The sequence below is a fragment of the Telopea speciosissima genome, chromosome 4 (assembly GCF_018873765.1).
Source record: "Telopea speciosissima isolate NSW1024214 ecotype Mountain lineage chromosome 4, Tspe_v1, whole genome shotgun sequence".
NCBI classification, from domain to species: domain Eukaryota; kingdom Viridiplantae; phylum Streptophyta; class Magnoliopsida; order Proteales; family Proteaceae; genus Telopea; species Telopea speciosissima.
In genome coordinates, this window is record NC_057919.1 from 57,989,466 (window position 1) to 58,015,634 (window position 26,169).

The 26,169-nt window shown below is 38.7% G+C and overlaps 1 long non-coding RNA gene across 1 annotated transcript; it reads right to left on the bottom strand.

The window, feature by feature from the left end:
- Positions 1-5,879: 5,879 nt before the first annotated feature.
- Positions 5,880-25,142, bottom strand: LOC122657730. Its single transcript, XR_006332345.1, has 3 exons — positions 25,045-25,142; positions 20,190-20,192; positions 5,880-5,891 (listed from the first exon to the last, which is right to left on the bottom strand). It is a non-coding gene; the product is annotated as an uncharacterized LOC122657730 (long non-coding RNA).
- Between the last annotated feature and the right edge of the window lie 1,027 nt (positions 25,143-26,169).

A 26,169-nucleotide genomic window follows, 5' to 3' on the forward strand; every position in this document is an offset into this window, starting at 1 on the left:
AAATTCTGCGTACCCCCCCTGAGGTTTGCAAACGGTAACAAATAAGCCCATTCCGTCAGTTTATGACTAACACTGTTAAAAATTAGACTTCAACTGACAGAATTGCCCTTCTAAGAAGAACCCAAAAAAAGATTAAAAAAAAAAACCATAACCTGCAACTCATCTTCCCCAAAATTGATTGGGGAAGATGAGTTGCAACCATCCTTATTTTTAATCACCTGCAACTGTAAAACCCATCTCTCTCTTCTATCTCTTTGAATTGATTCCCCACTATCCATTTAATTTCTCTCTTTTTCTTTCTCCCCCCGTATATACCCTGCAATTAAGTTGGCTATATTGAATTTCATGGCGACAACAGCATCGCGGAAGTCTGTTTTGCACTTACAACACCTAGAATCTTATTGGCAATTTACAATCACCATCACCATAGCTAATATTATCTTCAGCATCACCATCACTATTATGACCCATTAATGGCAGAGAGTATGTGAGAGAGAGAGAGAGAGAGAGAGAGAGAGAGAGAGAGAGAGAGGAATTCTCAACCATAGCCAGAGCTTTGAGGATGCGTTCCAGTTTGTGAAGGCTGCTTGCGGGATCACAAACCCAAACATGGGCTTCGCCTGCTAGTTCTTGCAATGCTAGAAGAGGGTTCACGCCGTGCCGGCCAGCCCTAACTGGCGCCCAAAAGGTGGACCAGAAATCGGTACCGTACCAATCGGATCTCTTATCAAGTTCACCAAAGAGGGGACTGCATCTGGTATTTCTCCTATCAAAATTCTGTACTCTTCCCTAAGAATGATAAAACAAAGTAATGCGATTTGGCGACAATCCATCTTCAAAAGCTTAGAACATCCGAACCAATCTCAATCCACCATTCTCAACAATCGATTTGGCGACAATCCATCTTCAAACCTCTGCTTAGAACATCCAGAACCAATCTCAATCCACCATTCTCAACAATCTCTGTTTTGCACTTGCAACCCATCATCCATGACCATAAATATGTTAATCCTATTTGGATCTCACGCTTGCCCCTCCCCAGTTGGTAGTGGAGGACGAGATATCCACAAGTATTGATGGAACAACAGAGTCATGGGGATGAAGACGAGTTGCAGGTGCAAAAGGGGATTTGGGATTTTCCCCCAATTTTAAACCCTAAACTTCTAAACGGTTGAAAAGTGTTTTGAAACCCAATTGCCTAGGGTTTTCCAGTTCAAAACCCACTCTTTTTATTTCTCTTAATCATAATTACAGAAACAAAAGAAAAACCCTTATGGTTTTGAAACCTACAACTCATCTTCCCCAATCGAATTGGGGAAGATGAGTTGCATGTTTTTTTTTTTTTTTTTTTTCCTTTGTAAGGGTAATTTAGTCCATTCACCTCTTTTTTTTTTTTTTTTTGGGTTCTTCTTAGAAGGGCAATTCCATCAATTCAAGTCTAATTTTTAACAGTGTTAGTCATGAACTGACGGAATGGGCTTATTTGTTACCGTTTGCAAACCTCAGGGGGGTACGCAGAATTTTCTAAAACTGGGGGTGAAAATATCCTTTCGTCAAACCTCAGGAGTGGTATGTGTAAATTTCCCAAAAAATAATAATAATGATGTATAATTGGAACGTGGGAATTATTGGAGATGAGTTTGGAGAAAAGGAGAAAAGACATGAATGTGATGTAAATAAAGCTCCACAGGTAGTCACTATTATATGAATGTGAAGGATGAAACTAAGTGAGCAATAAACATAAGTTTTGGAATGGAATATTCCAACTTGAAACAAGAATCAATTATTGAGGAAAGAAAATGAATACCAAGGATTGTGCAAGTAATCTCAAGGATATATAATGCATTTGGAAACACATTAAGAGAATGAAATATCAAGAAGAGAAAATAGATTCCAAGGATTTTGTCTACTAGTATACAAATGTGTAAAGGAATGTGCTTGATGGTATATCAATGCAATGATTTGGTGAAGCCTAGATACAGGTAATGGATTAGGCATGGACTTGAAAGGTTTCTCAAGCATGAAAGAATGGGAGAGCTTATTCAAGCAAGAGATGGAAACCAATCCAAGATAACTAATTAAGCAAGTTAAGCAATCTCTAAAATGCTTGAAATGATACAATGAACAAGTAAGAAGCTGTTTGTATAGTACCATTGATAGTTAGAGCTTGAACCAAACCCAAAAGCCTTGGCTTAGATCAATTTTGGCATGAACTTGATGTATATGACCATAAGAGTGCACGCAAAGTCAAGACATGATCATACTTGGAATGAATTATCATAAAGCCAAGGAGAAATGAAGGAGAAGATGAAGAGGCACAAGTGAAATCTCTCAATGAGAAGAATAGAGGATTTAAAAGAAAATGGAGAAGAGGAATTTTACCTTAAACAAGTAGGAAGTGATCTTGGAGGGTTGAAGTTGCAAAGAATCTCCTCAAGGAAGTTGTAGAGCCTTTCTCCCTCTCCCTACGGTTGTGTTTTCTTTGGAACTCACGATTTCTGTTTGTTGAAATTTGTCGAACGAACGAACAAACGGAATCATTTATCGTGACTCCGCTCGTCAATCCGTCCCGCCTAGAATTTGAAAATTCATGTCTTTATAACTGACCGAATCAACGAACGGATCCACCGTCATGAGATCGCCCGTAGATCCGATCGATTCATATTCTCTCGGACCTTTGGTCTTTTGAGAACGGACGAACGAACGGATTCACATTCCACATCCGCCCTTTAGTCCGCTCTCCCTGTCTTGCGAGGCAAATACGAATGGACCCACAGCACCAATTCCACTCGTGAGTCCGCTCGCTGTTCTTTTAGGATTTTGATCCCAGACTTTTGAGACCTTTTAACCACCTCCTTGTATGATGAATTAATGTCCATACCCTAGGTTGGACACCCATTTTGCTTGGCCATGCATGGTTAATTGTTTGCCTTAGAGGCAGAGTATGATGTTTGTATTCTTGGACCCACATCGGCCAAACCGGCCAATGAGGAATGAAAGGCAATCGTGTGCGCTATGACTCCCCTCTTACCTAAAGGGGGAGGAGAGTTACTCTTGGAAATGAAGACCCCTAGACCGCGTGAATAAATGGACTCAGACCTTATGAATAAGAAGCCTAACCCTGTGGGTAGATATTAGGTAAGGGAAGTATTGGGCTGACTTGGACTGGTTCATTTCAATGAGCCACAAAGGCCAGGTATATTTGGAGGCCATTCATGACACATGAGTTAGTGACGACTCTATTTGTACTTTACTTGGTTCCTCCAAACCATGTTTAGACTCATAGAGGAAGTCCTACACCGTGAGTTGATCCTCCAAAAAGACTTAGCAAACTGTACTCGAGAACTTTTGTTCTTGTGAATTGACCTAAATGAAAGATATGTCTATAGGGATATGAATGTAATTCTTGAAATTTTGCCTATAAATTGGTGAGATATACGTGTGTATATATAGATATGTCCCTTAAGACCTTGGACTTGTGTGACGAGAGTGATTCTCTGGTACTACAAGTATGACCTTACCTAGGCTTTACTGTGATCACTTAGTTAAGCCCTGACTCTTGGTCATGTTGATCATGGATTAATAGTAAACGACCTTGATGATGACTGGGTGGATTAATTAGCATGAGTTGACTTAGACCCAACCATTGAAGGTTGTTTGGCTCTCGAAGGAGAACCATGTAGGACTTTTCCTTGTATAGTCACCGTGAGATGGGTTTGAAGACTTTGAAAGCTGAACCTGAAGGAGGTAACAAGACCTTCTCCAACGATAGATATGAAGGGAGTAATGGGTCACCAAATGCGTTCCCTCCGTACTGGGAGTGAACAATAGGAGATTCTATCAATATTCCAAATCATTCTAAAGTTGGGTGAGGTAATGAGATAGCCAGAAATGACAGCATTCGAGGTATGAACCCTATAATGAGGAACTGGACAGGTTGAGTTCTGTAACCCAAGTGTGACTAGAGTTGTGAAGGCCAGAGTGGTGTCCTACACACTAGACTAAGCCACCTGGAATGAGAAAGTTCCGTAGACTTTTCCAGACCAGGAGATACCCCTTTGACCTACTGGTATATTATGACTACCGGCTCTAAAAGTCAAAATTGAGCCTGGGTATTGAGGACCACACCCCTGTGGTAATGTGACCATGTAAGGGAGTGGAGTGTGGAACCTGACCTGTTGTGTTAACTAGACACTACCTCACCTTGACCCGACCTTGAATGAGTCCAAGTAGTGGGTATTTGGAGGTATTGTTGTTCAACAAACCTTTGCCCTTGAGACCCGGGTTGCCTCAAATTTTGAGGATGAAATTTTTAATAAGGTTGGGGGGATTTTACACCCGCACCCCAAATATCCCCTATACCCCGAGGGCATCCAGACCTTACCCAATGGGTAATGCCTTATGACCATAGTCAACAGTAATGACTTTGAACTAGATATACCATAGAAAGAACCCCCTCGAAGTTTTGGAAGTGTGGGCCAAAGCCCCACAGATTTCCTTGAAGTTTGGGCCATGACAGCAGCAACGGAGTCACGAACGGATTCACTAGAACTGAATTCGCTCGAGGATCCGCCCGTGCTATCATTAGCCTTTTTGGATTATTTTCCTATGGGACCCACATACCCGTGTCCCAGACATATTAATTAAGCCCTTGGACCACATGAATCCCTACCCATACCATGGATTGGTTGTTTGGACCATGAAATGGGGCCCACAAGGCCAAACTCAAGTGGATAATGGGTTTTACATACCCTAACCTAGGCCAAACAGACCCTAGCGGACAATTGAGTCCAATGGGCTTAGGGTGAATCCCAAACAGGCCTTAATTAGCTAAATGTACCTAAGGGCCATGACTTGGACCAAACATGGCCTAATGTCTAACCCAAAACCCATTTTATGCCCAAGGATCTAAACTACATTCTAAGACCCCTAACCAAACACTCCATAAGGTCCCTTCTACCCCCTTAAAACTAAAGAACCCCTTTTATTCTCTTATCTCTCCCCCTCCCCAAAACCGTGGAGGAGAAGAAGGAGGAAGATAGAACGAAGAAGTAGGAGTGGAAGAGGAATGAGAGGGGAAGGGAAGAAGATGGGAGCTATGCCAAAATGGTTGGCTGCCCCACATCTCCTCCTCTTGCTGATCGGACCAAGAAGGAAGAAAAAGGTGAAGGAGAAGAGATGGAAAGAAAGGGAGGAGAGCATGAAGGCTCACCTAGCCTTGGACTCCACTCCTCCATGGGAGGATCTCACCAAGGTAAGCTCCCTAAACCTGGTTCTCCCCCATTTTCCCTTTAATTTTGGTAGAATCCTTGAGCTTGGACTGACCTAGAGTTCCATTGGGACTCAAGGTGGAGCTCGGCCCCTAGTTGGAGCTCTAATAGAGTTGACCGAGGTTTGGTTTGGACCCCTTGGTGCTGTAATTCCAGCCATTGTTGGAGAACTTGGATTTTAGACATTAAAACCCCATCTCTTTGGACCAAATTGAGACCCAACCTTGTAGGATCTTGGATCCATGAGGTTAAGCCTAGTACCTAGTGACCCTACGAAGGCTTAGACACCCCTCCCCTGTTCCTAAGATGCTAAGGAGCTCCAAGCTCTAAGCTGGAGCTGAAACTCCTTGAAATCTAGGAAGAGACTGCTGACGGACGAACGACTGGATCCACCTATCGTGGTACCGCCCGTCAGTCCGCCTAGTATAAACCCTGTGTGTTAGCCTGAGCGGACGAAGGCATGGATTCACTCTGTTTGCTTTCGCCCGAGACCTGTTGCTCTCGGGTCCTGTCTCAGGAATCGAACGAATGCAGGAGCAGACCTAAGAAGCACTTCCGCCCGTGGATCCGCTCCCTTTTATGGTTGTCTTAGGTGTCGAACTGATCAATGACCAGATTCAACTAAGAAGATCCGTTCGTGGGTCCGCTCGCTCTGTTTTCACCTTTTGGCCTGAACGGAGTTAGGGGCGGATTCACCTTTGCTGAGACAGCCCGTGAGTCCGCTCATGCTGTCTTGGTTGAAACTTGGTTTTAACCATTTTGGGCCTAGCATGGGACCCTTTTATACTTGTTTTAATACCTTCTTTTATATGTTAGGTTGGTGCACCGGTGAGATTCATGTGAACCACTCCGGATGCCACCCGAAGCCCGAGGGAGATTCATGCCAATCACGCCCGGTGACACCTATGCCTGGTGAGTGGGTTCTGGGTGACTTTGTTGGGTTTGATTATTATATAATTGTTAATATTAAGCATGCTATGGTATATTTATAAGCATAGTGCGCATTGTATTTTATTTAATTGTGAACTGTTGCGAATGTGATAGTATGCTCACCATTGTATCGGGCTACGGTGCTGGGTGTGCCGGTACCGGAACCCCAATTTATTTAATTATGAAAACTGTTATATGTCATCCTGATCTGTATGTGCCGTGCCATTCTGCACCCGTGTACTAGATGGAATGGGAAGTTGATGCATCCGGAATGCCTCTCGGGACGATAGGACCTGCATATAGCATATCTGCGGCTAAGATTGCTTGTTCCCTTATGCTACGACCCTTGCCAACAGGGGTTTATGTGTTGGATAGTCTGAGCACCTGCGGTCTGTGGAGGTGGGAGAGGCCAGGGCAGGGGTAGTGATGGCTATCGGGGTTTGCCACTGGGTGGTCATGATGGCTTCTACCGGCGCAGGTCCCTTCATGATAATTGAGGTCTCACTGGGGCGATAGGATAAGTGACCCTCAGTGTTTTCCGAGTTATCACAGTAGCATATACTTGACCGATAGAATTATGTGTTAGGTGAAAAATGAATGTAACATTAGCATGCATCATTCTGTTTGATTTTGATTGCGTGATGTGTGCGCATTCCCCTTTGCTCCCTCACTAGCTAGTGTAGCTAACCCCGTTGTACAACCATTTTTAGTTTATATGCAGATAATCTCTTGACGAGCACCATTGGATGCGAATCAAGTGGAGTTGATGATTGTGACTTGGATGTAGACGTACATCCAAGCATTTGTGCCCTTGGGGCAATTATCATTTATTTATTTAATTTATGTATTTCTTCCACAACCATGTATAAACTGTTTGTTTACTTATTAGGAAATATTGAATGGTTACGAACATTGATATTATAATATGTGTTATCATTAGAGAACCGATGCTCTATAATTTCACATAATTTAATTTGATTTTACTTCCGCTAACTTTGTGATTGGAACGATTTATTCCTTTTGGTGCGTTCCTTTCTGTCATCATAAGGTGTTGATAGGGTGCACTGTAGCTCGGGACACTACATCTGTGATCCTAGTAGGTGTTGGGATGATGTGCGATTGTCCCAGTCATACCCCTATGTGGCAATATATATTACATCGGGGTGGGGGTGTGACACTTCTGGTCCGCTTGGACTAAGAACTGAGCATCTCTCAAGCTCTTCCTTCCTCAATCTCTACACTTCTCTTCATGCATCGTTGGCTATGGACAAGCAATCTCTCATTTGTTTTTTTTTTTTCTATTTTTATCATTACATGTTACTTTCTTTGGTATGTGAGGAACAATGTTCTAATGTAGGCTGTTGAGGCAGACCCACTGGTTGTTATAAAAAATGTTATTAAGTGAGCTAATGATCTATGGATCTGCCCCCCATCTTTATCTCCATCTTCTTTAACATACAATTCTTCTCATTAGCTGATTTTTTGGAAGATTACTAACACTATGACCCCCATGACTGGTTTAATGGTCGCAAGCCTCGTGGAACCCGAACTTAACATAGCCAAGTGGACATTTAACCTTTTGATAGATGGCAACAGTTTTGTCACCGATGCAGGTTGTATCAATGTACAGGACTCAACCGCTACGGTTCTTTATGGACTACTTCAGGGCTGGAAGAGATCACGACAGGAGGGGATTGTTCTCCACCATGTCTGGTTGCAAGATAAGGAGTTACTTTCGTGGCTCACCAATCCAGATGCTGCTAACAACTCTTGGTTTTCCCTACCCCTCTTTTTGCATATAGCTGAGGTTTCAAACAATTTTAAGAACATTACGTTTCACTACTTACTGGAGGGGGAGTCAACACCTCCTTTTCCGCCAACTGGAACTTTCTGACTTGCTAATTCTATATACATAAATAGTTCATTTTACGTACATTGTTAGCATATGTGACTTCTTTAACTTTATACAATATTTTACCATTCTATGTTTTTGTCTTCATTTAATGTTGCATTCTAGGCTGGATTTTGAATTTAGGGGCATATTGGTTATTTATGCGATTATTATATTTCACATGAATGTTTTAATTTTTTTTTTGGTAGAAATGTTTTAATTATTTTACTAAAAAAAGTTTTAAGGGATTGTTTGTTATTTTAATTTTTAACTTTGTAAGTGATATTATTTAGGCTTTATCTAATTCTTTTTGAATTTAGAATAATTATTGGGAAAAAGAACTCTGTCCGGGAGTGTGGCCTACGCCAGCACTCCCATGAGTCTATCTCTCTTTCCTCATATGAAAAGACATCCATGCCCCCTTGTTTTGAGGAGGAGAGTAATAGACACATGGGATTGCTGGTGTAGGCCACACTCCTGGATGGAAAACCACTTCCCATAATTATTACTCAGTTTTATGGTTCGATTCATTTTTAAACAAAATAAGAGTCGGAATTTTATTTTAGGTAAAAAGATCTCTGTCCGATAGTGTGGTCTACACCAGCACTCTCATGAGTCTATCTCTCTCCTCCCCATATGAAAAGACACCTGTACCCCCTTGTTTTGAGGAGGAGAAGATAGGCACATTGTTAGGGGTGTCAAAACCAAACCGAAACCAAACAGAAATCGGCAGGCTGTTTATTTAAATGGTCTGGTTATGGTTTTAGAAATGATACCGTTTATTTAATCGGTTCGGTTCGGTACGGTTTCGATTGATTATTGTAACGGTTTCAAACCATGTAATCCAATTAAAGCCGATTATAACCAAACCGTCTAACCGTTTAAAAACCTCAGTTTTAGGGGAGTTATTGATTCGTACTGCTATGTACTTCTGGGTCTCTATATTTTGAAGCTCTAACTATGGCTTCTGTTGTTCCTATTTCATTCTTAATTTTTATGTGTCTTCCTTAATGGTTTGTGCACTGCCAAAGGCCCCCATTTTCTATTAAAAAATGCAACAGGTAACCAGTGTAAATTAGACTTAGTAAATGGTTCATGAAACCATCTAGCAACCGTCTAGCATAAACCGTGTAAAACCGTTTAAAAATCATTTAACCACAACCGTTTATCAAACGGTTCAGGTTTTGATTATGAGATCATTTAGTTAAACGGTCTGGTTACGGTTTCTACCCTCAAGCAGTCAAAACCAAACCGTTTAACCAAAATCGGACCGTTTAACACCCGTACACATGGGAATGCTAGCGTAGACCACACTCTCGTACAAAAAATGCTTTTATTATAGAAAAATATTTTGCCACAAACCTAGTTTGCAGATTTAGCACACCTATAGCACCCTCAAATCCGAATAAAAGATATGTGTGTTAACTCTAACGAGACACCGTGTGATAACCGATGGTCATCCATTTACATACATTCAACAGCGGATAATAAAAGCCATAATCATATTGTCTATTCTTGAGGCGGATGTCTATATCATTAAGCATCCCATCCATGGATCCTACACTTTATATCATTAAATATAAAGGACCACAATTGAAAAACCGAAACCGACCCACCCAATAGCTTATTGGGTCCATTCTAGATTTACTGATAAGTTATTGGTTCTATTTTGGATCAAATAATTAAGTTATTGGTCTCCCAACAGTTCCAATACCAATAGATAAACTAGGAACCAGAATAAATCCACATCCTAACCTTATATATTACCCTAAGGCCCATGTACCCAAAGATAGGGCCATGTGAAATGACCTCTACACCCTCAAGAATTTCCTCCTTTAATGGGTGTAGCGATCATTTTAGCCCTATATCTGAGCACAGTGCTACAACACACGCAACTCTCCCTATATTATTTTAGTAGATGGAAAACCCTAAGTTTCCCACAAAAGTGTTATCACAATCCCCGGTAATGTAAATTCAAAGACAAGACAAATCAATACATTTATGGATTTACTTTTCATTTTATAGGATAATATAAATTAGGGAAGTAGTTCTCAGTCCAAGAGTGTAGCCTACACCAGCATTCCCATGTGTCTATCTCTCTCCTCCTCAAAACAAGGGATAGAGATGTCTTTTCACATAAAGAGATAGACTCACGGGAGTGCTGACATAGATCACACTCCCCCGACAAAGAACTTTTTCCCTATAAATTAATATATTTATGGAAGTCCAAACATTCTTGAGGTATATCGCGGGGAGATAAGGATGATTTCAACTTTGGAGAGGTAGATTTCAGACTACCAGAGTTTGAAGTGCAAGGGTGAGATCCTTCATCTCGAAGAGCACTCCACCGTTTCCCGACTCCACCCAAGCCGATTCCAACGACTCCAAATGGACGTAAAACAAAAAACCTCTTCGGCAGCAAGCTTAAAAGGATTATGTCGGAGGCCGCTACTACTAGATCCAAGAAGAAAAACTTCTCGCCAAGACTCCCTTTTTTTTTGGGTAAATTCACCAAGACTCGTCAACAGCAAAAGAAAAGCTTATGCAGAAGTAGCAACAGCAGCAACAGTGGAGTGGAAAAGGCTTATTCACCTCTTTCGTGGTGAAGATAAGATTCACCAGACAACAAACTACAAATCCACAAACATAATTACATGAACAGAAGATAGATGGATAAAAAGAAAAAAACAGGAAAGAAAGACATAGAGAAAGAACAGTTTTGAGGAAGATCAAGAAAGCCATCCGAAGGGATTTAAAAAGGTTGGTTGGGATAACATCTAGAGAAAAAGGAGAATTGCGTAATTGGGAGAAACATCAACGGTTGGGGAACGCCAAAATGGCTTACAATTGAAGCGTCGATATTTAATGGTAGGAGATTCACATAGATCGCTGACGTGGATGGAAACCTCTTCTTTAATTTCCTTTGGGTATACACGAATTACCAAAAGTATACCTCATTTTGCTCTCTCGCTCTCTCTCTCTCTCTAAAAAGTAGCGCATCAAGTCTGAAGTAGCCCTCGGCTAGGTATACTGAGATACGATCTTAGTTGGTAAGTTTGCATATTATACGTGTATATGAAAGTTTAATTAAAAAAGAACATATTTTATGTAGGAGGTCTCGCTTTGTGTTGGCCCCCTCTCCACGGCACTTTCTCTTTTATTGCAGAATGATGCTAAGGGGAAGAAATACCCAAGAATGTAATCTTATGATGGTAATCTCTAATATATAAGCTCCCTTTTAACCCAAAAAACAAAAAAAAAAAACGTATTTGATCATATATTTCTATATATATAGTAAAATATTTGTTTTTTAAGTGCATCCGTATTATATACGTATTAAATACGAATCAAACGTGTTTAATATTTTTTAACTTAAGTTTAGTTTTATTAAGAAAAAAACTCAAAACTTAAAGAAGAAAAAACGCAAAACAAAAACCTCGCATAATACGATTTTAGTATTTTTCTCTTCGAACCCTAGCTATCAACTGCCCCCATTCTATTCAACTTCTTCATCTCCGTTCTCATTCCAGTTTAGGTGGTTGGCGATACTTCCTTTGAGGCTGAATACCCCATGTTCCCTTCCTATTATCTATTCCCATTTCAATTTAAGTGGCCAGTTAATTGCAGCTGGGTAAATCGGTGATTGCAGAGGCGGACAAGCTCTGTTCCTCTTCTTCTCCATCTCCGTTCACCAAATGGTTGTACCGGTGATTGCAGTAGTGGCCTGGTGTGAACACTCAATCTGAGGCTCTCTCTTCTTCGTTTCTGTAAATTGTTTCTCTTTTTTTATCTTTCTTTGTTTTTTATTTTTCTTTTCTTCCATCTTCATCCTTGTGTGGTTTAATTCAAGGAACAAAATGTTCATAAACAAATATGATTCGAGTAACATGAGTTGACAAAATTGTTATTTGATGCAATTGGCCATTGACTATAATTCTAATGCCATGTGAAATATTAGACCATCAAGCACAAGCTTGGCTACAGATCACCTGAGCTCGACATATGAGTATATAAATTTTTAACCTGCTACTAAGGTACATGAACTTCCATTGGTGATGTTAATTCATCTTAGAAATGAGTTCTAAAACAAATTATGTCTTATTTTGTTTTTTTTTTGTTTTTTTTGTTTTAATGTCTGATGAGATACTTTTATTGATATTTTGATTTGTTAAATGATAATCTTATGAATTGTAATAGGGGATATTATATTGTGTTTATTTTAGTTGTGAGGTTGCTTTTGATAAAATCATTGTCTATATGCTATTATTTTGTTTATTAGGTGGTACATGTCTATGACATATTAAATATATGCCTGTATTTTTGCTTATAGAGCAGTCATATTAAACACATATTAAATATGTATCATATTATTGTCGTATGTGTTTTATTAGGCCAGATTCTTTGAAAGTATTATTGTTATCTAGTCCGTTTAATTGTTGAACGTATCCAATCCCGAAGTTACTAACTAAGGATACGATACGTTACCCAAAAAAATAAAAAAAAAACTTCTCTCTTTCTTTAGTTTTTTAATTTGATCAAACTGTAATTAGCATTAGTAAATTTTCTTAAATACATAATGGACGTTCGTAGGAAAGTAGGGAAGAGCTGAACTAGTAGTAAATTTTCTATTTTTTGTTAACCCCATATGATTCTATAATCTTCTGGATGAATACCTTTGCTAGGAAAGCAGTAACTTGTCATCGCCACTTTTGGTATTGACAAGACTCTGTACATACTTTTATTATTTCTTAGTTATAAAGTTTTTTCTTTTCATAAAAAAAAAATGTACAAAGCTCTGAAAACTTAATCTAAATAAGTTTCACGGGCAGATGAATCAGGCTTTTCGACTCTCAGTTGGGCGTCGACACTCTGGCTGTCTGGCATATGATTCGTTGGCGGCTGTCGGTTGTTTGTTAGGAGGAAAAGACTGGTGGTTGCGCCCAGTGTCAACGGAATGAAATTGTTCTTTGTGCTGAGAGCATAGGCTACGCCTAGACGCATGGGGGTGGGCGAAATGACCACCTCACACCCTGGAATCGTTGAAATGCCACTCCCATGTGTCTAAGCGCAGCCTGCCTTGTGGTACAAAGAACATCAACCCTAAATAAAAATAGAAAATGGCAATTCGATAAATATTAGAAAGTGTAAAACTAGAGAATGGAACACATCGTACCTAGGGGTGTCAATTAGGCTAGGCCCGACCCGTTTATTAAACGTGTCGGGCTCAAGCCCGACCTGACTAACATTCGATTGTTCCCGTTGCAAGGGTCCTACCCAACGGACGCCCAACCGGGACCAACCGATTAGTAGCCTGACTCTGCCCAACATGTTTAAAACACGTTTAGAGCCTGCTTGCAGCTTTGTTTAAAGCTCATTTACTCAGCCCGACATGTTTACAACCCGTTTAGATATACTTGTCATTAGCCCGTTTAAAGCTCATTTATGGCATGTTGAGCCCGATTATTGGAAGCCCAAGTGAAGCCCGAAAACTGACCAACCATTTATAAACCATACCATGCCTACCATATGCAAGCCCAGCTACATATTCGTGCAATCACGGTGCAATGCAAAAATATGGTAGGCCCGGCTAGGCCCAACTGAGCCCGACTGATTAACAAAAGATGATTCTAATTTCATTCTATTCCAGAATAATGTTATCAAAATATCAATTTACTTTAAAATTTTATGGGAAAAAAAAAAGGATACCACCTGAAATCAAGGAAGTGGAACCATGATGGTTATCAAACGGCTGTTTAAAAAATATCACCAATAGTAAGTCTCGTTAAAGATTTCTGAATCTTTCAATCTATTTTGATTTTGTGCATCATTATCATTATGCATAGAAGCGAGAGCAATATGAGATGAAAAATCTCACCCACTCCCTGCCTCACACAAGAAGGGCGTGGACCCTACCCAGGCACGGTACTCAGGCAATGGGTGGGGCGGTCATTTTGTCCCTATCTATGTGAGGTCACATGCTAGCCTTCCGGCTGCCCAACTGTAGAGGATCACGATCCGGAAAATTAAACCCCTAAGTTCCAAGAGGTCATGGAATGGGCTTCTAAATTATGCTTCCTAAGCACACTGTTGGTCCACTGGAGTGTGTGGAATGTTGTTGTCATTGTTGGCAACGTATTTCGTCATAGTAGTGTTGTGACAGTAGCTATTGGTGGTTTGGTAGAGCTGGAATGGTCAAACGGACTTCTACACAGTGTCAAAGGTAGTTTGGTCATTTGGCAATGTTACTGCGGCATCCAAGCTGGAGGATGACTATTGACAGTATATTGGGTCCCTAAGAAGTGTTTGGCAAAGGTCCGAAGCAGCAGGTGAAGGTCATGTGCATCAAAAGTAGCGAAATCACAAGTTCACGCAATGGCAGTGTCTTTAGAGCCATTTTTGGAATAATGGCAAAAATGGGAGAAGTAATCTGCACAAGAAATGTAGTTCATCAAGTTTTGGTTCTAATGCAACTGGTTTCACATCGTTTCAATGTCGTACGAGGAAGTAACATAAGTTTTCGTGTAGTCGCGTGAAAATGGAGGGAATTGAGAAAGGGTTGAATGACTTTGAACGAATTTGGGGAATATTCTATTGTTTATTTCTGTAACAGGTTATGCAATCACGTTTTTGTGGTTACAAAGGTCATTTCCAATTTGTTTGGGTCGATTTGGGTATAAAATGAGTGTTTTCTGAGAAAGATTTTGTTTCGTGAGCTTTGATAGGTCTGGAGGACAGAGCTTCAGTGTTTTCAGGCACATACTTTATCATATATAGACGGTCCAGATTGAAAGACTTAGTTTTAACGGATTCTAGGAACGTTACTATGGTTGGGACAGTTTAGATACCATCACAAGTGTTTCTATTGGTCATGTGTACTTGACTTTTTGCATATCACACTACGGAATCATATGTTACATATAGTTGTGTTTTGGTGTAAATATAAGTACCGCGCGCATACAACTCCCGAATGGAGGAATATCTTTGAAGTTGATCTCGTACATCCTATGCTCCCTCTCTGGTGTATGGCATATATACAAAACCTTAGAGGGAGATTCTATTTTGTTGGCTGCTAGCAAACCCTCTTTGCTTGTGGCAGAATCAACAAGATCTAGCGGTTAATAATCAACCTGAAATAAGCTTAATCGGACGGTCTAGAAAAGACCCGCCCTATGTCATAACACACGGAACGCCACGCCGCCTCCTGTTGAGTGATGAACTGTGGCGAAACATTTCTGAAATGACCGAAATGCCCCTAGATCGTAGGGTTTCAGTAAAACAAGGATATCTCCCTCGTTTTAGATGAGAATTGAGCTCTGCGAAGTGCTGCGCATTCACAGAGACGAGACCCATATATCTTTATAAAGAATAAAAAAAAACGTGAAAAACCTTCTGCATAACACGCTTTTGCATAAAAGACTTATTTTGGTGATTTTCTTGATTCGTGTGCAGCGTACTGACCGCACGTCAGAGATACAGTGTAGTGTGGAAATACCCTGGGCTAAGTATTTCACAATTGAAAAACCCTTGTCTCATGGCGTTGAAGGTTTTTCGTTCTTGAGGAGATTGAACTTCCAAGGTCAGTGAAGAGAAGCTGATTAAAAGCTATTATGTGCTTTGAAAACCAGATTATAAATTGAACTAGAGAGTGTCAATATAACCCTAATTGATGCCAATTTGTTTGGTTTTTTTTTTTTTTTTTTTTTTTTTTGGGGGGGGGGGGGGGGGGGGGGGGGTAATTGCAGAGGCCTCTAGTCCGGTGAATGCAGTATTGGCAATTGGGCACTCAGTTTTTGTGAAGGGAGATCATACAAACTTCGAGATAGAAGCTTCATTCGGGGTGGAGACATTCGATAGAAACTGAACTAGTCAATCTGATCAGAAAATGAACCTACCCGAACCCTTAACAGTTTTGCTTTGGTTTATGTTTAGAATCCGATAGAAACTGAACCACCACTAGAGGGTGCACCCAGTGCACGAGGCTCCTGCCACTGTAGGGTCTAGGAGGGTCATAATGTACCCTTGAATTGCTTTGCGGAGAGGTTGAGAAAGTGATTCACCACTGGTCAGACTAAAACGAACCAAACCCAAAAAATTGATATAAAAAAAAGTGAGAAATGATAAAAATCATTTTTTCATTAATTGGAGTGAGTTTTTCTTTAGCCATGGTGAATGGAAGGGAATCCATTCACCATGGCGGGTACAGATGCATAGAGATTTCAGAAGGGTATTTTAGAGAATATTCTAAAACCCTATAAGGTTTGTGAACCGTAATATAGAGCGCTGAACGTTCCAGTAAGGTGTAGGAAAAATGTATATGAAAAAGTGAACGAGATTAAAACCGATACCAGATAAAAGGAAAACTAAAGACCAAGGGATAGTAAAATAGGTGGGATCCATGTATAATGAAGTAAGCCAACAAAAAAGGGAATTAAAGGAAATGATGAGAAAAGTGATTTTTGTGGATCCCCCATTAATAAAGTAACCAATTTCAATTTAATTCTTTTCTTCTTCTTCAACACCTCGGACTTGCCTGCAAATTGTATCTAATTCTCCAAGTTATTTAAACAGACATGTGTTTAAATTAGCCTAATCATTTAGCCCTAGAAATTTTCATTTTTCTGCAGAAGCAATATGGAGACCTGCATGTAGAGCTCCTAAAATTTCTTCATAAGAAGTTCGTCAATGCCCACTCGACCTCAAAGAACCTTAGATGCTAGTCAATTCAAGGGCATTTATCTTCTCAAGTGCGGCCCAATGCATCACATTTAAGAATCCAGCCAACACTTGAAAGGATAAAAAGATATCATTGCCCATGTTTTTATAGTTGGATTCTTAAGTGTGGTGCATTGGGTAGTGCACCAAATTTATAGGAAAATGATTTGGGTCCAAATGGAATTTTTTGAAATATTTTTCAAACTATATTGGTTTCTAGGATCCAAGGAAGGTTTTTTACTCCTTAAACCATTATTTAAGTAGATCAACCCTTTCATCTTGTTTTGATCCTAATTTTGATCCATAATCTTGTTCTTGTCATAATTCATCAAATATTGGATAAAATCCCAAAGTTCGATATTGAAACATATATAACATAACTACGATGATAACCTAACTCCTCATATATATAATAATAGCTCTACCACAAGTTATGGTATCCAAAAAACAGCTCAACTTCTAGGATAGTTTTTATTGTGTATGTTTTGCATTTCCATCATGTTTTATCACATTTTTTAATGTTTTTCATATTTTTTTATTATTTCATTTTACGTACATTGTTAGCATATGTGACTTCTTTAACTTTATACAATATTTTACCATTCTATATTTTTGTCTTCATTTAATGTTGCATTCTAGGCTGGATTTTGAATGTAAGGGCATATTGGTTATTTATGCAATTATTATATTTCACATGAATATTTTAATTTTTTTGGTAGAAATGTTTTAATTATTTTACTAAAAAAGTTTTAAGGGATTGTTTGTTATTTTAATTTTTAACTTTTTAAAGTAATATTTAGGTTTTATCTAATTCTTTGCGCATTTAGAATAACTAGTAAACATGCACGTGTGGGCATTTGTTAAATGGTAGACTCAAATATAAGAATTCCAATATGTATGACATCTCTTGTTGCACAACCATCTAGAGCTCCTCCTAAGGTGCATGAGAAATCATCTAAATCTTTGTGTGCATAAAGGCATCATATAACTCGTGTTACTAACATAACTTGAACACCTACATATTCAATCAAAATTACATGTTTATATACATCAGATGAGTACCACAACTAAGCAATTCCCAGGACTATCCCAACCGATTTTGGATACACAAGTTAAATCTAATACAATAGGGTTAATGTGCAGAGTCTGGCTCACTATCTCTGTATATTTAATTATGTTAATCATGTGAATAAAAAGGCTTAGAGATCTACTCAAGAGTGTTGTGAGGTTTAGCATTCGATATTGTCACTTGGATAGAGAGTTTTTCTCTATGCAATTAGCCTAACAAAACTCATAGTTTAAAGGAATGAAAGAGTTCAATTATAAAGTTGAAATCTGAATTCAATTCTCCTTTTCGGATTCGATATTGTATATTAAGAGATTTCTCTTATAGCCATCCAAGGGAAAAGGAAATATTTTGAATGTATCGTTACAGAATTAATTGTAATTGTATCTAAAAACAACGAGGTTGACCAATTTTAATCTTTAAATTGTACACTACGAAACAACAGACCCGAACATTATCAGAGACTCTGTCATTAACTTAATTGAAAGCAAAACTGGATCTTGATGAGATGATAATCCTGTTATGCATGACCAAGAAGTGAATATGCATTATTTATCATTTAAAAACTTTGAGAATGTAACTATTAACCCAGATTAGAGTTATGTACAAGAGAAGAAGAAATGAATTGTAACAAAGAAGAATCAGCCCAAGTAGAATGAGCCAGACATAGGATGAAGAAATAATAGTATAATCACGTAAAGAATGAACTTGACAAAGTTCAACCAAAATCATTTGCACCTAGTTCACCAAATAGACCAATGAGCGAAAACCATGAGGTTGAATACTTACTCTCAGACCCCCTAGTATAAGGCCTGATCCCAGAAATACTAAAAGAAAATCATGTATTTGCCTAGGTAAATCCATTATATATTATTTATATGTAAAATAAGAAATAAATAAGTCGAAATCTTTCATGACCTTATTGACCTGACCTAACCGGGAAAAAATAAATTACACTATTTATATTTTATATAATTTATATAATATGTTTACACTCCTAATTGAATTAAATTCTAATGACTGTGAATCGATGTAGATACTCTTAGATGGATATACTGTTATTAGACAAATTCCATTCTATATTCGGATTTGAAAAACGAAATTTGATGTTTCGAACTCATCACAGTATATGAATCAATTTTCAATTCCAATTAAAACGTGATTCTCACCAATCAATAGCTAGTATTTTTAGTTATTAAAATATATCCAAAAAGACCTGAATGGAAAAGTAGAATCAAGGGTGCAAACTGCAGAAAATATTTCTGGTAAGTGCACTCACCCTCTATAGTTGGACCAAATTCTTTGACACCCAATTCACAGAATTGAAAAAGAAACCTGGGCTGCCAAAAAACAGGCACTCCAGAAGGCACTGTTACCCAATTGAAGGGCTCAAGACCATACCTATATCAAACCCGAATTGGAGTAATAGAGAAAAGAGAAATCCATATCAACCGTCACGAGACCAGCTGGTTTAGACATGCTTGGAGGATTGGAGAAATGGTGATACCAAACCAACTCTGAATTTCATCAATATCATCCAAATGTTAAGACAGTCAACTGGTGTGAAAGGTGGAATGTGAAGGAAATGAAGAACCATGATTCTGGTGATTTAAAATACGAAAAATTGAAGCTGGAAATTACCTTAGCCTAGTTGTTTAGTCTCCTCGATCCTCCACACTTCCTGTGGCAGGGTAGCACTGTCAAAATTCCAGATAGGACAACGAATAAGAAGTGTATTAGTGAAACGAAACAAAAGTACCTAGAAACAGAGCTTGTTTGAACTTGAGGACATTAAATTCTGGAATGCTAAAATTGCATGTAACATTAACTTCATGCCTCCCCCAACCCCTTTTCCAGAGAAAGAGAGAGCGAGAGATGAAAAACCTTTTCCCATAATTTTTGAGTTCTTAGATCAACTTAAAACTTAGTTAGACACCAGTACAAGAATTAAGTAATCGCTATCACCTGAAAAACGCATTATACCAAAGAGATATTGTAAAAACACAGAAAAGGAAAATAAAACAATGTCTGTCTAAAGTCACATGGATTACCCCTGGTTTCAGTTTCTTATAGTTAACATTAAATAATCTCAGAAGGTTAACTGCTTCAGTAATCAGTACAAGTACTCCAATCAATAACCAATTTAGGGTAAATTACACATCACCCCTTGGTTTTCAAACGAAACTCAGATCACCTCCTAGTTTTTGAAAAAACTCAAATCATCCCCCTCTACAGTGACGGTGTTAATCTGTTGTTAGTTATTGGTGTGAAAGGACTATTTTACCTATGTACTAAAACATTAGAATTAAATTTACAATACAATCTATCCTTCATCTTCAACATTGGTCAAGGGTAGTTTAGGGATTTAAATTTATTTAACTGATTGACATCATCACTTAACAGCATAAAACTAACGGTAGGGACTAATTTGTTATATTGGGGTCTAAACTAGGGGGTGATTTGAGTTTTTAAAAAAACCAGGGGATGATCTGAGTTTCGTTTGAAAACCAATGGGTGACATGTAATTTACCCTAAAATTTATAAAAACAAATGTAACTATAGTATGTCTACAATTCAGTTTGAAATTGAAGGCTAATTTTCTCTGCCCTCTTGCTAATTGTTCTTTTTCCTAGTTTTTCTACTCATGCTTCTCAACATCCTAATGTGATCTACACTTATTTTGATAATGTGTTACTTTTTTATAAAAAAGCCAACCAATATTAAGCTCCACTGTAAACCCCCTCAAATCGATCTTTAGTAAAAAACACGTCCTGGACTGTTCTAACCCTCCTACGACCAGTCATTTAATAAACATTGTGTTACTAATGATGGCTTAAGTTCAATGATTTAATGTACAGATTTGGAGCATACCTATTCATTTGCTCAATAAAAACCAGAACCAAACACTTTGAGCATACCTATTCTTGATTGGATAGGCTTGGTTAGGGATGCAACAGGGTCGGGTTGAGTCGGGCTTTTTGAAACCCCAGCCCAACCTTGAGTCCCCTTATCTAGGCCCAAACCCGCCCTGACCCTGAATCAGGGTCTTAAAACCCTGACCCTGACAGGGCCAAGCCCAACCCAAACCTGCCCTGATCGGCCCTGATTGGGCAGGGTCGGGCCGGGTTGACCCTGATTGGCCTGACCCTGACCTGACATGACACTGACCCTAACCCTGACCCTGACCTCTTTTTTATCATATAAAAAATAATAATAAATAGATTTTTATATGATAGTCAAGAAGAGTATATGATAGTCAAGAAGAGGGAGAAAAACAGAATAAAAATTTCTGATTCACAGACTACGTTCCCCATCTAAGCTGTCACAACTCACAAGCAACACAAGAGCTGAAAAGAGAAGATATACAAGGGGGTTTCGGCTATTCCTTCCAACAGAGAGAACCAAGCCTGTTAGGCTGTTAGAGTAGTAGCAGGCTAGCAGCAGATCTACATTGCCAAAAAAAATAATAATAAAGAGATTTTTATATGAAAGTCAAGAAGAGGGAGAAAAACGAATAAAAAATTCTGATTCACAAACCACATTCCCCATCTTAGAGAACCAGATATAAATTAAATGCACAATTTGAATGAAATGAAAGAGATTCTTACAGGAATGTAATTGCTGCAAGAGAAAGTTGGCGAGGGAGGGACCCTTAAGGAAACTGCCGCTGCAATTGAACGGAAATGGAGAAGAAGAAGAGGAACCGAGTCGTTGCCGCTGCAACCGAACGGAGATGGAGAAGAAGAGGAGGAACCGAGTCGTCACCGTCGCCGTCACCGTTGAGGAGTTGAGGCTTTGAGTTTTATAAGAAGGTTCGCCGGCGATCATAGATCGGAGTTGGAGAAGAATAAGAAGATGATTGGGGTTTGGGGGAGGCTGCGGCTGCTACTCTGCTAGGGTTCGAATAAAATGGGAAGAGAAGAGGTTAAGAGAATGAGATTCGTTTTAACTTTTAAGACTTCTTTTTTTTTTTGTTAGAATTTTAACTTTTCAGACTTTTCACTTGCTCAGTTGCTTAAGCCCAAAAAAAAAAAAAAAGATTTCACTTGCTTTGGGGTTTTTTAAATAAACTATTATTAACTTTGAGTTTTGGACTGGTTTCTAAAAAAAAAAGAGTTTTTGATCGGTCTGGTCATTTTAAAATTTGACATTTGAATCATACATGGACAATTGAACCAGGTTTTGACTCGATCAAGACGAGTCATCTAAGTTGATTAAAAAATTATAAAATCTGATCAAGTGTCATGGACTCATGGACATTCGTCAGTTGTCAATCTTAGAAAATGACCAGACTCGGTGTTGGTCAATTTAATTTTCCCTTGAATAGATGATTTTGTTTTAAATCAAAAAATAAATAAAATTATTGAGTTAGGTCATTTATGATTAGTTCTCTCTTACTCTTGCTCTTTGCTTCTGTGACATACTAACATCAGTAAGTACTAAGTAGTAACATCTATGTCTTACTTTCCTCGATTTCCCCTGATGCTATGGAGGTTGATGCCTTGATGGGTATAGACAATAGAGTATAAAGTATAGAGTATAGACGTATAGTACTATAGTAAAGCACTAAAGGTCTAGAGCTAAACCAAATATGGTTCTGAATCGACCTAAGTCGCAATTTTATTAATTCAATTCTCTATTGACATGGTTTGATTTTAGTATTTCACTGTGGATAAGTTCTGATTCTTCACCGACGACATTGTTGTCTAGGTGTCGCCTTGTAGATCAAGGTTCTTGACTTCTCACCTTTCTTATGTATTTTTTTTGTTTTTAAATATAGTAGGAAAATCATGTCTTATTTGACATGACTCGTCTTTCAAGGAAAAAAAAACCCTAGTGAGTCAGCCTTATAAAACTCGGTCAAGATGAGTCACATTTTTTTATTTTTTAATGTTATAAATATGATTATATATGATTATATTTATAGCATTATATGACTTGAACAATTTATGACCCTCGTTGGCTCGTTGCTATTGGTCGCTTGTCAGTTTATGACTCGGGTAAAATACCGAGTCTTATTTAACTCGACTTGGGTGACTCGCCCCAAGTCAAAACCCGATTTTCAGCTATGCTTTAAATTTAAAGTTTAAATAATTACTATTTTTTTAAAAGGTTTATGTCCATTTGATGAAGTGTAGCCGAACAGATTTTTGTGTGTGAGATTCATGGGATCATCCACTATTCCACTTTCCATTCTTTAATTGAAAAAAAAATCTTGAAACAAAAAAGGGCAACAAAATACAAAGGTGGATAGCCCTAATTGCACCTTGCGGGAAGGTTTTTGGACAAAATATTTTGCATCGGAATAATTGTCTCCATCTAAAAATTAATTAATTTGGTTTTTCTTTTGCATTGTGATGTACTGATGTTGCTTTGCATTTGCATGTTGGAATAATTGTCTCCATATAATATATATATATATATATATATATATATATATATATTATTTATATAATATATATAATGTACTTAAAAGTCTAATGTATGAACCCTTATTAGTTGTTATTTGTTACATTAATAATTTTTTATATAATAGAATATCATATTATCATTATACGTAATCGGGGTCAAAATCAGGGTCTAGATCGGGGTCATCATCGGGGCCAAGACCAAGGTCAAAATCAGGGCAAAGATCAAGGTCAAGATCGGGCCAAGATCGGGTCAAAATCGGGTCAAGATCAGGGCCAAGTTCAGGGTCAAAATCGGGGTCAAAATCGGGCCACAATCAGGGTAAAAAATCGGGTCATAATCAAGGCCAAAATCGGGGTCAAAATCGGGGCCAAAATCGGGTCGGCTAACCCTAGGCCTCAACCCCGACCCCACCCGACCTTGACTCGGGGTCGAATTTTTACCTAACCCGCCCTCGGGGCCGAGAAATCTTAGCCCAGGCCCCTGTTCGGGCTCGGGGGGGGCGGGTTCAGCCGATAGGGCCAAACTTGCACCCCTAGGCTTGGTTATGATCCAACAATTTCTCTTGGGAATAAATCATATGTATAAGAGACTCTCTTCTCTCTTCTTGCAATCTGTTCTCACCAATTTCCATGTCCTGGTCAATGTCCATATCTATCTACTCAAGACAGAGGAGATATACAAGTTTGTGCATCACAGTATATTTCTAGTATATATACCTGCTCTAGTGCACCTTTGCTCAAGGTACTAAAACTTGGATCTTGGTACCAACTCGGCCCTTGGAAAAACCAAACCGAGTCTCGCCGAGTTGGTGCATTTTTTTTTTCGACTCGAAACCTCAGCTCGGTGGGTTTTAGACCTAGTTTGGGTCTGAAATTTGGTATTCAGCTTATTTTTGGCAATTTAAACTCAATGGCACAATCAGATTTTGCAACTTGGCCATCAACAATTGTCTAAAGAACAGAAGACGTATTCATATATTTTCCTGTTGGAACGGTATAGAATTCCACTACAAAAATGGATCAAGAAAACTCTATCAGGGTTGTTACAGCTATGTACCATAAGTTTTTAGCTCGGAACAAACAGTAAATGGGAAGATCTGATCATAAGATTTGATAACGGAAACAATTGATTAAAAGCAAAAACTAATCAGACTAGTGTTAGAAGAAGGGACAACTCAGGCCATTGCAGCCAAGAGATCAGTATTCTTGATTGAATAGGCTTGGTTATGATCCAACAATTCTCTTGGGAATAAATTGTTATTGGTGAAGCTTGATTTTTTGTCCAGAATGTGTGGTTGAGATCTTCGAAACGGTATATTATGGGATATACGTTATGTTTTGGTCCGACCCTGTCCGGTTTGACAATTTCTGGGTCCAGGGGTATTCTTGTACTTTCTCAGGTTAGGGCTTCTCTATATAATGTTCTTATCTCTGAGCAGGCTGTAAATGTGGTTTTGTAACATTTTTAGAGAATAGTGAAATTCATTCTATTGCTTGGCTGTGGATGTAGCTTCCCATCTTAGAGGTGAACCACATAAATTTCTGATGTTGTGTGTTGTTTGTTCTTCTCTGTTTTTGGCTTTTCTTCTGCAAATCGCCATTCTGGGCGTTGTTTTCTTAACATAAATCGTATGTATAAGAGGCTCTCTTATCTCTTCTTGCTATCTATTCTCCCCAGATTCATGTCCTGGTCAATGGTCATATCTATCTACTTAAGAGAGAGGAGATATTCAAGTTTGTGATCACATTATATTTCCAGTATACCTGCTCCGGTGCACCTTTGCTGACCCGATGCATTTTACCTTCACTGTCAATATATGTTAATGTTGTCCGCTTATCTGTCGAGTTAAATGGAAAGAAGTGGACCTCTTGAATGTCAGCCTGTGCCGTTTTATGGTAAAAACAGAAAGACATAACAACTATAGCAGAATTGATTATCATTGTTATTAAAAGAAAATCCATATGATTAATAATTGGGTAATTTATATATATCACCCCTGAGGTTTGACGAAAGGATAATTTTACCCCCCAGTTTTGGAGAATTCTGCCTAGCCCCCTAAGGTTTGCAAACAGTAACAAATAAGTCCATTCCGTCAATTCATGACTAACTGTGTTCAAACTTAGATTTGAACTGATGGAATTACCCTTATAAAAAGAAACAAAAAACAAAAAAAACCTGCAACTCATCTTTCCCAAAATTGATTGGGGAAGATGAGTTCCAGGTATGGGAAATCAATTTACACCTAATCAGCCCTAAATCAAAGAGAAAATTCACATCCCACCGGAATCTATCTACAGTCCATTTGGTCACCGGCAAAACCGTCTTCGCCATCACTGCAACCTCAGACAAAAACCCATCTGGGCGGCCATGAAATTCACTCAAGTCTCTCCAAGCAAATCCATATGAGTTCCACCATTCTCCTTAGAATTATCTCCTTAGAATTATCGTTGGCCTTGATAGATGTAGAACTAGAAGCAAAGAGGGTTGTTTTCTTAAGAGAAAAATCACTGACTTGAGGCATGATTTGGAGGGAGAAAGTAGGGTTAGGGTTTCCGAGGAGATTGACTGAGTATATTTTCTTCTTCTCCTCTGTTTCTTCTTCCATCTTCTTCTTCCCCATTAGCCTCTTCTTTCTTCCCAACAAACCCTAACCCCAATACCTAACCACTCTTTTACATCTTTCAAGAATGAAAACAGGGTCTTTGCAATTGGTGCAATCTCAAAGATCATGCAACTCACCAACACAATAAATCCATCATCAACAACATCTGTATAAAGCCATTACGATTTGAGGGACAAAAATTTTGATCATCTCCCACATTGATCAACAAGAGATTTTAGGAGGGAGTGATTTTACCTCAAGAACATATTCATACCCAACTCTCCAG